Consider the following 14,696-nt stretch of genomic DNA (forward strand, 5'->3'; position numbering starts at 1 on the left):
TGCTAGACAAGCTTCTGGAACATTCTGAGGGCAACTAGCTCACCTCATAAACACCACTTTCTGGTAATAACTTGTACAATATAACTGAATATTGAGGGGTCAGTTTGGATGATACTTTACCAAGAGCTCAACCACTGAGTTATATTGCAGACATCTAGACACCTGGCATATCTCTTTATCACATGGGGACCCAAACTTTTTAAAACAAAAATTAGAGGATGTTTAGAGGGGGCATTTGGATGAATATCCATCTCCACACACACAATAAAAGCATATGCTAGGAGGGCATCAGGACATCTGTACAGAAGACATCATGATGGACACACAGTCAGTGCATCCCTCTTTTATGCACATGAGCGGGACAGAATCAGATCTGCTCATGAAAGATACTTCCATGAGCTCAGTTCCAACCAGTGACCCAGAGTCTGGCTCTGTACAGGCAGGACCAGCACAGGATCTAGCCCTGTGCCCTGGCATTGGACGAGAGCCCGAGATTGCTCTAGAGATGCACCCCACCCTTGCAACAACTCCCAAAGAGCCTGAACCCTCCAAAGCAACACCCCTGGAACCCAAGCTCTTGGTATAGTTGGCTCCTCCTTTCTATCTGCCTCTTTGGTGTCTGGGTGTCAGCACTGGAAACAGGTGAGGCAGGAGCAACTAGAAGAGGAGGAAGAGTACCAGATTCTAGGCCAGAAGGCTGCTCCCTGAAGACTGCTGCTCCCCAGGCAGGGAGGAAGATCCCAGTGAGGCAGACTGAGCTCAAAGGTATTTAGGAGCTCAATTTGCCTCTGCCAGTTGTCAGATCAACACATCCCATGGTGCTCTCTGACCTTTGCTGCCTTGCTGCATCAGCCACCAGTCCTTGTGGGCTCTGCATTGTGGGATGGGACTAGACAGTATCATTGGAACCAGCCTAAGGTTACAATATTCCTCATCAATCAGGTTATATTATGCAGCAAAGTTGGTTCCTTATTTCAAGACCCAATTTAATTCCTGATCAGAACAACATTTCACCAATTCCTGAAAGAAAAAACTCCCCAATCCCTATACATTAGGAATATACATTATCCAATCCCTATAACACATACCTGTTAATAAATCAAAGTAGCTGCATAAATTGATCCCTGAAGCACTTCTCCCTGGTGCTAGATCCAGCTCCTGGGATACTTACTTACTTACTTACTTACTTATTTATAAATCTTTGTACCGCTTGTCTTTACAATAACCTCAAGGTGGTTTACAAAACATTTAAAACAATATAAAATAATAAAAACTACACAATAAGAATTAAAATGGAATATAAAAAATACAAATCGAATTAAAAGTTTTAATAATATGTACAATATAGCCATAAGATACAAAGCATCAGCAAACAAAACACTTATTTAAAAGTCTAGCTAAAAAGCTTTTCAAAATTTAACTTGCTTTCTAAAAACTGTGATGGAGACTGGGTAGCAGATGCCCACCAAGAGAGTATTCCAAGGTCTGGGGGCAATGACTGATAAGGCTCTGTCCCACATGCATGACAGGCGAGCCTCCCTCATTTACGGCACACGGACAATGATGACCTTGTCGAGTGGGCAGAAACCCTTGGGAGCAGACAGTCCCTCAGGTATCCAGGGCCCAAACCATTAAGGGCTTTAAATGTAGCTCTTTCAAAATGGGGATAATATGGTCCCAGCAGGCAGCACTGGATAACATCTTAGCCGCCGCATTTTGCAGTAGCTGCAGTTTCCGAATATTCTTCCAGGACAGCCCCATGTAGAGTGTGTTACAGTAATCCAGATGTGATGTTACTTAGGCATGGGTAACAGTGGCCAGATCTGCCTTCTTGAGAAAGTGATGCAGCTGGCACACTAGCTGAAGCTGTGCAAAGGCACCCTGGCCACTGCCTCCACCTGAGCTTCCAAAAGCAGAGCCAGATTCAGAAGTACTCCTAAGCTGTGCACTTGCTCTTTCAAGGGATGTGCAACCCCATCCAAAACCGGTAGAATCTCCTTATCCGGATTGGCTCTCCTACTGACCAACAAATACCTCTGTCTTGCCCGGATTCGATCTCAGTTTGTTAGCCCGCATCCAACCCATCATTGCCTCCAGCCCCCGATTCAGGACATCCACTGCCTCCCTAGGATCAGGTGACAAGCAGCTGAGTGTCATCTGCATATTGCTTACAACTCAGTCCAGGTCCCTGATTACATCTCCCAGTGGTTTCATATAGTTAAACAGACAAAACCAAACCCGTGGGACCCCACAGGCCAATGGCCATGGAGCCAAACAGTAGTCTTCCAGCACCACCTTCTGGACCCTTCCCCCAAGAAAGGACCAAAGCCACTCCAACGCAGTGCCTCCAATCCCTATACTCGAGAGGATACTATGGTTGATGGTATCGAATGCCATTGAGAGGTCCAGCAGAGCCAACAGTCATGCACTCCACATGTCTAGTTCCTGGCATAGGTCATCCACTAGAATGACCAAGACAGTTTCAGTCTCATATCCAGGATGGAAGCCTGATTGAGAATGGTCTAGATAATCTGTATCATCTAAAACCCTCTGAAGCTGGGATGCCACCACACACTCTATCACCCAAGAAGGGAAGGTTTAGAAACTGGCCTATAGTTGTCCAGGTTGGAGGAATCAAGGGAGGGTTTTTTTAATAATGGTCTTACCATTGCCTCCTTGAGGCATGGTGGTAGCTTGCCCTCCCTTAACGAGGCATTAATTATAGCTTCCAACCATCTCTCTGTACCCTCCCTGGTAGATTTTATTAGCCATGAAGGGTAAGGGTCAAGAGTGCAAGATGTTGCCCACACACTGCCCAGAATCTTGTCCACATCCTCAGGCTGTATTAACTGAAAAGGATATCTGGAGGGAAACCAGCTCACCTCAGGAGTGCTGTTTACTGAGCGTAATCCCACCATAAACTGTGAGAAAAAAGGAAGACAGTAATCCTTCAGCCTCTGTTGGTAGCTTCAGGTATGTTTGTTTGTTTTTCACTTTACAAATACTGCTGCTGATAAAAGTGGTTACAACAGCGTGGGTTACACGACCACACACACACACACACACACACACACACACACAGTTACTTAAGAGAACTAAAGAATATTATAAAATATTTATAGATGTTTATCTTACTTGTCTTAAACTGCAATATACACAGATGAAAGATGCAGTAGTTAGTTATGTGTGCATGTTTGAGGGCTTAGATATTACAGTTTTATTACTAAAAGGCAGGCAGACTCATGGTCAGCAATTTAACAGTGCAGATATTGTACAATTGTTTAATACAGAAGGGGAAGGGGAAGGGGAAGGGGAAGGGAAGGGAAGGGAAGGGAAGGGAAGGGAAGGGAAGGGAAGGGAAGGGAAAAATATATTTTAAATAATGTAATCAGTCGAGAAAATATAGTTAGGTAGTTGGGTAGACTGTAATTACCACTTTGGAACAGAGCCAAGACATCGTAGTTTATGTCTCTACTCCAGAGAAAACTGCCATTTACCCTTCTGCAAATTAATGTAGTGCTTAATGAACCATTAGTCTTTAGAAACATGTCTAACTTGTTCTTGACTAAAATATAATGTTAAGTAGGCATTTATTAAATCCAGCTATATAGCATCCTGAACAAAGAAAATTCTGCTTTCAGAGGTCTGAGAGTACCTAAAACCTTTTATTCATTACAGCTCCATCCAGATACCAATTGGTATTGGTTACAAAATGTAGAAGGGAAGATACTGCAAGGAGCAACTGAAAAAAAGGTGCAAATGTTCTCATGGTAATGAGATCTTCTCTTTGGACTCATGGCCCTGAGCCATTTTTAGAAGGGCGATATAGAAATAGAATAAATAAATAAATAAATAAAATAATGAGCAGCAGATTCACAATTACAGTGTGGCTTTCAGCTGTTGAGTGTCATACAACATCTTCTTTTGAGATAGAATTTAGAATCTATAGAGGGAAAAACAGTATCTTCTATAAATTTATTTCACTAAGATGGTCCATGTGTGGATAAAGGAGGATGTGTTGCAGAAATCTCATGAGAGCCATGGAACTCTCACAAGGAACTCTCATGGAGAGGCAGGTGGAAAAGCAAACTGGGCCAGAAGGTTGCAGGGCAGGTGGCGAGGGGGTTAGGGTTAGGAGGAAGTGGATGGCTGATGGGTGAAGTGGCCACCGGGCTGAGTAAGGAGGAGGCAGCGGAGGGCCCTGGCCTGGCCGCCGGGAGGAGGGGCAAGAAAGTGGGGGCGAGAAGCACCTGGCGAGGAAGGAAAGCGCTGCCAGTGGCCGGGGACAAAAAGTTGAGAGGAGGCAGGTGGCGGAGCTGCACCACTGAGAGGAGCTTGGCAGGGCGGGTGGCGGAGCCACACTGCACCCAGCGGGGAAGGAAAGTGCTGCTAGGCTGGCGTGCAGGGAGGGAAAGGCAAGAACAGGTGGGGAACTGCACCACGTCCGGTGGGGAAGGAAAGCACTGCCAGCAAGCAGCGAGGGAAAGGTGAGAGGAGGCGGGCGGTGGCAGGGGAAATAAAGCACGACGACAAACTAGCAGCGCAGATGCTATGCACCAAGTCTGCTAGTTTGTTCATTATTTTCTCTCCCCATCCCTGACCACAAACTCAAATACCAGCTGCTGTGGCAAGCTAAAATATCAGATGTTTTTAAAGTGCCAAGGTGGAAAGATGGTGGAAGAGAAATACTTCAGTACATTCTTATTTCAAGTCAGTTCACACCAAGAGGAAGTAGATTGACGATGCACCTTAAATATGATCCTGCCGACTATCGATAAGCATGTGAGTGTTACACATTAATGAGCTCCCTGCATTTCAGCAGAGCTCTCTAGGTTTAGCAATTGGATTTATCAGAGTTTCAGTGCCTTGTTATTTATTGTGCTTAAGCTTCTGCTTTTAAACCCTAATTAATATTTAGATTCACATTTAATTGAATTTGAAAATGGTTGTCTACAGGCTAATTTGTTTGTAGAGGCTGGCCATCTGTTGCAGTATATGAGCTCCCCATCTGCACTTAATAATTCACAGAGAAGTGGACTTTCTTTTGCATTTCTTCTTTTCCTCTCTTAGATTCTCTGTTTTAGCTGAGGAAGAAGTGGAGCCATAACTAAAGAACTGGATATATTGCTTCATCTTCCCACACAGAAAATACGTGCTTGTGTAAGCATCCAAATATATATTAGAATAGCTCCCGCAGGGAGCTCAATCTCCATGTAATTTCTCCATATATTATTAAACTGAAAAGTTTGCTCTATATTATATTATTTTCAGCAAACTTTGCCATTCAGGGTGCATCCAGATAAGCATCTTTGCCACATTTCATTTCTTTTCCACACTGGGATGGTGAAGACATAACACTGGTTAGATTAAGAGCTAGCCTTGGGTGCATTCCCAAGACTGATTCCAGCTTTTTATGTGATTTATGTTTTTCTTCCTCCTCCTCCTCCTCCTCCTCCTCCTCCTCCTCTTCCTCTCTTAACCAATCAGAATCATTGATCTTAAGAGTGGCTAGTGCTAACCAGGTTCCCCATTTAACTAGGTTCTGAAACATTGACATTAGGACTCAGGTCCTAACTTTAAATAATATTTTATTTAAAATTTAAATAATAATAAAATTGCCTTCCTCCCCACCCCACCATGGCATTTATGCCATGCAGGTTGGCCTGATCTCACCTTCCCTGCAGCACCACCACTGCAGATGCTGGACTGCAACCCTGCACTTTCCAAACCAGGAAGGATCAAATCTCACAAGGAACCAATAAAATCCCACAGCTGACTCTTGCCTAAATCCTTAGTATCAACAACCTCTTGTATTGGAGCAGATTCAGCTACTGCTTGTCTGTCTTTCTAGCCGTTGTTGCCAGTACGCCATGTTTTGGTGCCACTCAAAAAACACCCCTCTATCAGATGCACTAAGAGCACAAGACTATGCAATCGTATTCTCCGTGAACATTCCAACTTGCCAAATTCTAGTAGTTTAGCACAAGGTGGTCATTAAATGCCAGGCTGAGTTTGGCAGTATGCCTCTAGGAGCATTTCCACACAGGGCTGTTACTGCAAATCTCCTTTGGAAGTTTGACACACTTGCCACACTTACCCTGAAGTCCTTTCAAGATCTTTAGAAGCACCCCACACACCGTTCAGACTTTGTCTTCCAAATTCTAGCTTACCTTGATTTATTTCCTGGTTTTTAAAATCCTGGTTTTTAGCGAGTTTTCTTGAAAAGGAAGGGGCAAATAGATAGAGGCACTGACGTAGAGGGCAAAGAGATAGAGGCACTGAGCGTCTTTAATATGATAAGAGAGTCATTAACATGATATAAGCTGCGTTTGACTAGGTGTGAGAAGAATGGAAAAAACAGTTTTCAGGAAGCAAACTCTTTGAAAGTTGTAGTTACAAAACCTCTGTGTATACTCAAGTTGACTTTTTTGAACAATATCCATCTGCTTGCTTAAGGTTTTCGCTGGTTAAAAAAGCAATAAGCCTGGTTGCAACTTCAGAGCCCAGAAGTGGAGCTCCTTGTTTTACACAATATTTTAAAGATCACATGGATGCAGACTAGAACCTTTCTTCCTGATAGTTCATTAACTATTCTTAGGATTTTTTTTAATTTTTAGGATTTTATTTTTATTTTCTGGAGGTGCATTCAATCACTGGAATCCCCACCTGGAGTCTGAAGTTAAACAGTTCTGGAGCAGATTGACCTCCTCGTCTGCTGTTTGAGACAGCTGGGTCTTTTAATTTGAACCTTTCCAGCATCCCTTCAAACGGCCTTGGCCACAACCCAACACCTGCTTCAGCCCATTGATTTCAATTGACTTCCATGTGCCTGCCTGTTTGTTGGATGGAGGCCACAGATTATTAAAATGACAAATACACCAGTTCTGAGACCAGTGTGCATACTGCAACACACAAACAACTCATGAGTATGGTCTTCCTCATTTGTTTCCAAAGGAAGAACAACATGACATGTACATCTTTCTGCCTTATAAGACGAATGCATTATCAGGGTTATGCTAAACTCATGCATGTTGTCAACTGGAATTTTAGATCTATTGTTTTGAGTGTTTTTAAAAGGTGTTACATATGCAAAAATAAGATGCCCGCAAAGGAGAAAGGTCATATCTGAATCCACAGCTCAGTACTTGAAACTTAAATTTATTTTTACCTGAGAAGCAAAAGTAGGGTCCTGAGTGCTATAATCCTGTGAGGAATTTGCTAATGCATTAATTCTACATCAAGTAGCTGCAGAGGCATTCATGTCTTTTAAAATTATCTGATTTAAATAAACCCGAATAAACTATGGAATCCTGCCTCATTTACAAAAATCTCCCTTGAGCACACAGAAAATTGATTGATTGATTGATTGATTGATTGATTATATGCCGTCAAGTCGGTGTCGACTCTTAACAACCACATAGATTCTCTCTAGGATGATCTGTCTTCAACTTGGCCTTTAAAGTCTCTCAGTGGTGCATTCATTGCTGTCGTAATCGAGTCCAAACAACTTGCTGCTGGTCATCCTCTTCTTCTCTTTCCTTCAACTTTTCCAGCATTATGGACTGGGTTTTCACATAATGTTTCCAAAATATGATAGTTTTGAGCCTGGTCATTTGTGCCTTGAGTGAAAATTCTGGATTGATTTGTTCTATGATCCATTTGTTTGTTTTCCTGGCTGTCCATAGTATCCTCAAAAGTCTTCTCAATGACTTTTATGATTCGTTTGTGCCATAATGTCATAATGTCATGTGTCACTGTAAGGACCACCACTTTTAAACCACCTGTCAGTCTCACACCCACAGTTCTCATGTCCAATTTCTCTCTCTCTCTCTCTCTCTCTCTCTCTCTCTCTCTCTCTCTCTCCTTCAAGGTTACAGGGCAATGCGGAATTATGTGTGAAAGTATGTGTATGAATGTAGATGCAATACAAATGCAAAAACAATGAGTACTAACAATGTAAAGTTTTAGTAAGATGTAAGATGCAACATAAAAGACTCAAAGAAATGTATTGAACAAATAACAAAAAGAGCAGCGATAATAACAGAAAATGTGTGTGATAGATGATGGCAATATACAAATAATGTTAATTTCCAATATACTAAGAAGATGATACATATCAATGACATCATAAACCATCTTAACAAACCAAATTTCCACCCTCCCAAGCTGGCCAAAAGAAGCATCTCTACACTGCTGTATGCAGACAATGCCGCAATCCTCTTGAGGATACCTATAGGGCTCAGAAGGGCATTGACAGCGCTTGCCCAGTATTGCAAGAGTGACCTTCTTGATATAAATTACCAAAAAAACAAAGTCCTGGCCTTTTCCAGAAGGCCCAAGTCCCGCTCATGGAGTATCACTGGCAACAGAGTCAAACAGGTTGCTTGCTTCAAAAATCTGGGGGTGGTCCTCCACGCCTCCGGCTCCAGAAAGACTTACTGAGATCATGTTGTGATCTCTGCAAAGAGGAGCTCCACTGCCATTCTAAAGTTTTTAGAATGAAAAAGAAAAGCCCGGTGGAGAAGAGAAGGTAAGTACAAATCCCTTCCTCATATAATTACTGATCTCTCCCTCATGTTCTTGAGAAAGTCTGTTTGAACAGTTAAATAGCTGACCATTACAGCTGAGACCTATCCTTCTAATAAACTATCTCTAAATATTGTAAACAGCCAACAAAACCAGTATGAACATAGAAACTCAGCAGGGAATGGGGCACTTCCCAGTGTATTGCACAGATTGCCACATGTATGACTGTTCGCTCCATGCGAGACCCAGCTCATAGACTGGGTAAATTCACAGTCAGGTAATGACAAAGAGGTCAAATTTCTAGAGACCCTAAATGACTGTGCCCTCAAACAGTTGGTCTTGGAACCAACCACAGAGAAGGTGACCTTGGACTTAATCCTGAGTGGAACCCAGGACCTGGTGCGTGATGTCAGTGTCATCGGCCCTTTAAGGAACAGTGACCATAGTGTGATCAAATTCAGCATACATGGAGGGAGAGAATCAGTAAGGAAGGAAGTCTAACACAGACACTTGGAATTTCACAAGAGGAAACTTCTCCAAAATGAGGAGTATGGTGAAAAGAAAGCTGAAAGGGTAAACCAGGAAAGTCACTTCGCTTCAGAATGCATGGAGTTTACTTAAAACTACAATACTGGAAGCCCAGTTATATGGTATACCCAAAAGGAGGAAAGGTACCACTAAGTCCAGGAGGATGCCAGCATGGATAACAGGTAATGTCAAGCAAGTCATAAAAGGGAGAAGACGTCCTTCCAAAAATGAGAGGTGTGTCCAAATGAAGAGAGCAGAAAGGAACATAAACTATGGCAAAAGAAATGCAAGGAGACAATAAGGGAAGCGAAAATAGAGTTTAAGGAACATTTAGCTAAAAGCATCAAGGGGAATAACGAAAACTTCTTTAAATACACCAGAAGCAGGAAACCTGCCAGGGAGGTGGTTGGAACATTAGACAATGAGAGAGTGAAAGGGATTATTAAGGAGAATATGGCGGTTGCAGAGAAGCTAAATCAGTTATTTGTGTCTGTCTTCACAGCAGAGGATACTGAGCGTATACGTGTTCCTGAACCAGGTTTTTCAGGGATAGAGGCTAAAGAACTGAGTCAGATTGAAGTGACAAGAGATGATGTTCTAAACTGTCTGGAAAAACTGAAAACTAGCAGATTGCCAGGGCCGGATGGCATCCATCCAAGAGTCCTCAATGAACTCAAATGTGAAATTGCCGACCTCCTTGCTAAAATATATAACTTATCCCTGCGATAGGGCTCTGTACCAGAGGACTGGAAAGTAGCAAATGTAACACTGATTTTCAAAAAGGGAAACGGGTGATCCGGGAAATTACAGGCTGGTTATCTTAATGTTCATTCCAGGCAAATTGATGGAAAGCATCCTCAAGGATAAAATTGTAAATGCACATAGAGGCAGGCCCTGCTAGGAGAGAAGCAGCATGGCTTCTGCAAAGGTAAACCTTGCCTCACAAACCTTTTGGAGTTATTTGAGAGTGTCAACAAATGTGTGGATCAAGGTGATCCAGCTGACATAGTATACCTGGACTTCCAAAAAGCTTTCAACAAAGTTCCTCATAGGAACATAGCAAGCTGCCATATACTGAGTCAGACCATTGGTCTATCTAGCTCAATATTGTCTTCACAGACTGGCAGCAGCTTCTCCAAGGTTGCAGGCAGGAATCTCTCTCAGCCCCATCTTGGAGATGCCAGGGAGGCAACTTGGATCCTTCTGCTCTTCCCAGAGCAGCTCCATCCCCTGAGGGGAATATCTTCCAGTGCTCACACTTCTAGTCTCCCTTGCATATGCAACCAGGGTACACTCTGCTTAGCTAAGGGGACAAGGCATGCTTGCTGCCACAAGACCAGCTCTCCTCTCCTCATCAATGACTCCTGAGAAAACTTAGCGGTCATGGGATAAGGGGACAAGTACATGTGTGGATTGCTAACCGGTTGAAAGACAGGAAACAGAGGTAGGTGTAAATGGAGAGTTTTCACAATGGAGGGAAGTAGGAAGTGGGGCCCCCAAGGATCTGAACTGGGACCGGTGCTTTTTAATTTATTCATAAATGATATAGAAGTAGAGGTAAGCTGCAAGATGGCCAAATTTGCAGATGATACCAAACTCTTTCAGGTAGTGAAATCCAAAAGGGATTGTGAGGAGCTCCTAAAGGATCTCTCCAAATTGGGTGAGTGGGCAACAAAATGGCAAATGCGGTTCAATGTTGGTAAATGTAAAGTGAGGCACATTGGGACAAAATACCCGAACTTCAAGTATACGCTTATGGGATTTGAGCTGTCAGTGACTGAACAGGATAGGGATCTTGGGGTTGTGGAGGACAGCTCATATAAAGTGTCAACTCAATGTGTGGCAGCTGTGAAAAAAGCCAATTCCATGCTAGGGATCATTAGGAAGGGGACTGAAAATAAAACTGCTAATATTATAATGCCCTTATACAAAACTATGGTGAAGCCACACCTGGAGTACTGCATACAATTCTGGTCACCACATCTAAAAAAGGACATTGTTGAACTGGAAAAGGTGCAGAGGAGGGCAACCAAGATGATCAGGGGCCTAGAGCACCTTTCTTATGAGGCAAGACTACAACACCTGGGGCTTTTTAGTTTAGAAAAAAGACAACTGCGGAGAGACATGATAGAGGTCTATAAAATCATGCATGGTATGGAGAAAGTGGATAGAGAGAATTCTTCTGCCTGTCCCATAACACTAGAACCAGGGGTCATCCCATGAAACTGATTGCCAGGAAATTTAGGGCCGACAAACGGAAGTACTTTTTCACACAATGCATAATCAACTTGTGGAATTTTCTGCCACAAGATGTGGTGACAGCCAACAACCTGGATGGCTTTAAGAGAGGTTTGGATAACTTCATGGAGGAGAGGTCTATCATCGGTTACTAGTTAGAGGGCTATAGGCCACCTCCAGCCTCAAAGGCAGGATGCCTCTGAGTACCAATTACAGGGGAGTAACAGCAGGAGAGAGGGCATGCCCTAAACTCCTGCCTGTAGTGGGCCACTGTGTGGAAACAGGATGCTGGACTAAATGGGCCTTGGGCCTGATCCAGCAGGGCTGTTCTTATGTTCTTATTCTTCTGCTGGTCTATGACCGTAATAAAGATTGATTGATTGAGATAGGGAGCATCCAAACAGGTCTTCTTAGTAGTAATTGAAGCTGTTCTCACAAGCAACCAAGACCGGGCTAGGGCTGCCTATGAGAACCAGTGAAAGCCAAGTTGTTCTTGCCAGCGCCAGAACAGCAAACCTGCCAAGGAATCCCAGTGCTTAGCATAAGCGCACCCTTAATATTGTGTGCAAGTCTCAGCTGTTCCCAGGCAGCACTGGCACAGAGGCAGGCTCCCAGCCAGGGGCGTATCTAGGGTAGGGCAGGCAGGGCACGTGTCCCGGGTGCCACTTGAAGGGGGGTGCCATTTTTTAAAATTAAAAAATGGCCACTGAAATGCCATGCCAGGCCTCACAGAGTCCATTTGAGCATGCATGGTGGCCATTTTGTCTTCAGTGGCCATTTTTTTAAAAAAAACTTATTTTAAAAAATGGCCACCAAACATGCTCAAATGGTCCCTGTGAGGCCCTAGAGGCCAGCGAGATGAGGGGGAACCTCTGAAGACCCCCCCCCCCACAGCCTTTAGGAAGCCCCCCAAAGGGGCTACAGGTAATTTTTAAAATATATATATAATATAAGTCACTGTACACATATTCAGATTGGCACTATGTACAGAGAATCAGGGCTTGTGAATACTGAGCTGAAGCTTATGAGCTAAGATTGTATTCATTTGCTCTTAGTTTGCTTCTTGTGATAAGTTAGTTAAATGTGATGTCTTAATGATATGGCTATTAATGGTGAGTTTGTCTTTGAATCAGTGTGAGATCCTTAGGATTAAGGCCCACTGGGAGTTTCTTGCTCTCCTTCTCTCATTTTAACTGTCTTTCTGAAATACTTGAATATATTCCAAGCAGTGACACAGTTTACTCTGCATATCTTTTAATTATTTTCAGAGCATCTGGGAAAAGCCAAATTCTCCATTTATTTTTAAAACTTATGTAATAGTGATGCTACAATGCATAGTAGAGAATTAGACAGGCACTTCTGTTTAGTTTTCCAAGTACACCTCCATGTAGTATTTGGGTATTTCATGAGCCCCAGCATACTGAAATTTGTAGTTTTCCAGCATTTTTTGGTCTGGCTGCGTCCAGTGCTAAATAGTTTTTGAAATATTAAACGATTAAGGAGCTTGACTTGTATTTTTCAGCTGATTTTATGGTAAAGTTATCTGAAAGATGGGTGTCAGATGTCCGGACAGGGGGCGCAATTTCAGTACTTGCCCTAGGCACTATTTTCCCTAGATACGCCTCTGCTCCCAGCCACCAATTGGGGGGGGGATCCTCACAATGCACTAGCATGGGATTTCCAGGGGCTGGGACCACGTATCCCAACCCCTGTACCTCTGCACTGCTTGGGGCAGCAGCGGACCATCTGGGCGTGTGGTCTGCACACCCTGACCCTTCCAGACCCAGCAGCTGGATTGTTTACAGGGAAGAAGAGCATCTTCTGCCTTCCCTGCTGCCTGCCTTCAAGCCCTCTCATGCAATCATGAGAAAGGGCTCATTCTTGAAAAAAGCACAAAAAATAAATCTAAGAGAGTAGCATATCAACCTTTCCTTATTAGATATTAACAGTTATACATTTAGGAGTAAATAAAAGAATGGAAGTTAGAGACTTTCTACATTACTCACAGATACTAATTTTCTAAGAAGCAAACCTTTGCATCACATCTTTATCCCATTGGCTCTTACATGAGCCTCACTAAAAAACAGAACAAATTATCCTCAGAAATCCAACTCTTCTTTAAACCATGACAATTTCTCTAGATAGATCACTTAACATTTTATATGAGGAAAACAAACTTACAGTGCTGTTTATACCTGGGTTCGACTGTGACCTAAACCACTCCACATGCATCACTTACTGATTCTTACAATGGCCCCATAAGGAAGGCTAATATTATTAACCACAGAGGGGGAAATGAGACTGAGAGAACAATGGCTTGCCAAAGGCAATCTAGTGAGTTCATAGCTAAGGGAAGAGTTGAACTCAGAAATCCCTGGTTCACAGATTAATCTTGGGCTGCCTTCGGACATAACACCAAACTGGAGGCAAATGTGCCAGAGGTTTGAGTCTGTGGTCATGTGAATGTGTGGAACCACGATTTTGTCACCCAACCACGGCCCAGGTTTTTTATCCCAAATCTTAATCTGAACCTTTGGTGTGTAATGAGTTAAGTTAAGTAAGTTTATTGTTGTAATCACAGTTCATAACACACACATTGAAGCATAATAAAATAGTTGGAACAAAAATAACATAAAACATAATAGCTTAGCAGATGACATAATACGACAGTAAAACACATAATAATTAGCTAAGCAACATGCATGAAAATAAAAAGAGATCTAATCCTAAATAACTAACTGTAGTTATAGCTGCGATGGATACAACTCAAATAAGAGAGCTAGTCCTGGAACTATAACTTAGCGAGATGTGTAGCAGGGCTAGCAGATACAGTTCTCTTCCTAATTTTTAAAGACAATAAAGCAAAAATGGCCACTTGATAACTAACATAAGGAAACACACCCACCTGCAAGTAATTAACACATTCAGAACCTGTGGATTTGTTAATAAACTGACCCATTGTTTTTTCTCTTATTGTTCCATGAAAGGAACTGTGTAGGGCATAATGTTTAATGTCCTCCACTTGCCCCTGGCCACAGGGTCAGAGACATTGTTCATTGGGAACTTTGTGAAATCTAGCCTCAAGATATGCCAAGAGAATGGTTTGAGAACCTAAACTGGGAAATACCTTCCTTGGTGCGCTGGTGAGGTTGAGTCGGTATTGTGAAGTTGATCTGTTTTTTCTTGAAGTGAGGATACCATAGAGAGAACTTTGAATGTTGGACCAAACCAGCTTCTTGGCTGGCATCCCACTCAAGGAGCCAATCACCGATTTTTTGCCCCATATCCCAGGACTTAAGTTCCTCTAGTGAAGGCAGAGAGTACATTTGTAGAATATTGTATAGCATATCTGCCCACTTATTCCCCTCTTGGTAGTGCCAATAGCATGATTTAACTAGATGGTT

This window comes from Hemicordylus capensis, chromosome 5 (assembly GCF_027244095.1).
Source record: "Hemicordylus capensis ecotype Gifberg chromosome 5, rHemCap1.1.pri, whole genome shotgun sequence".
Classification (NCBI taxonomy): Eukaryota; Metazoa; Chordata; class Lepidosauria; order Squamata; family Cordylidae; genus Hemicordylus; species Hemicordylus capensis.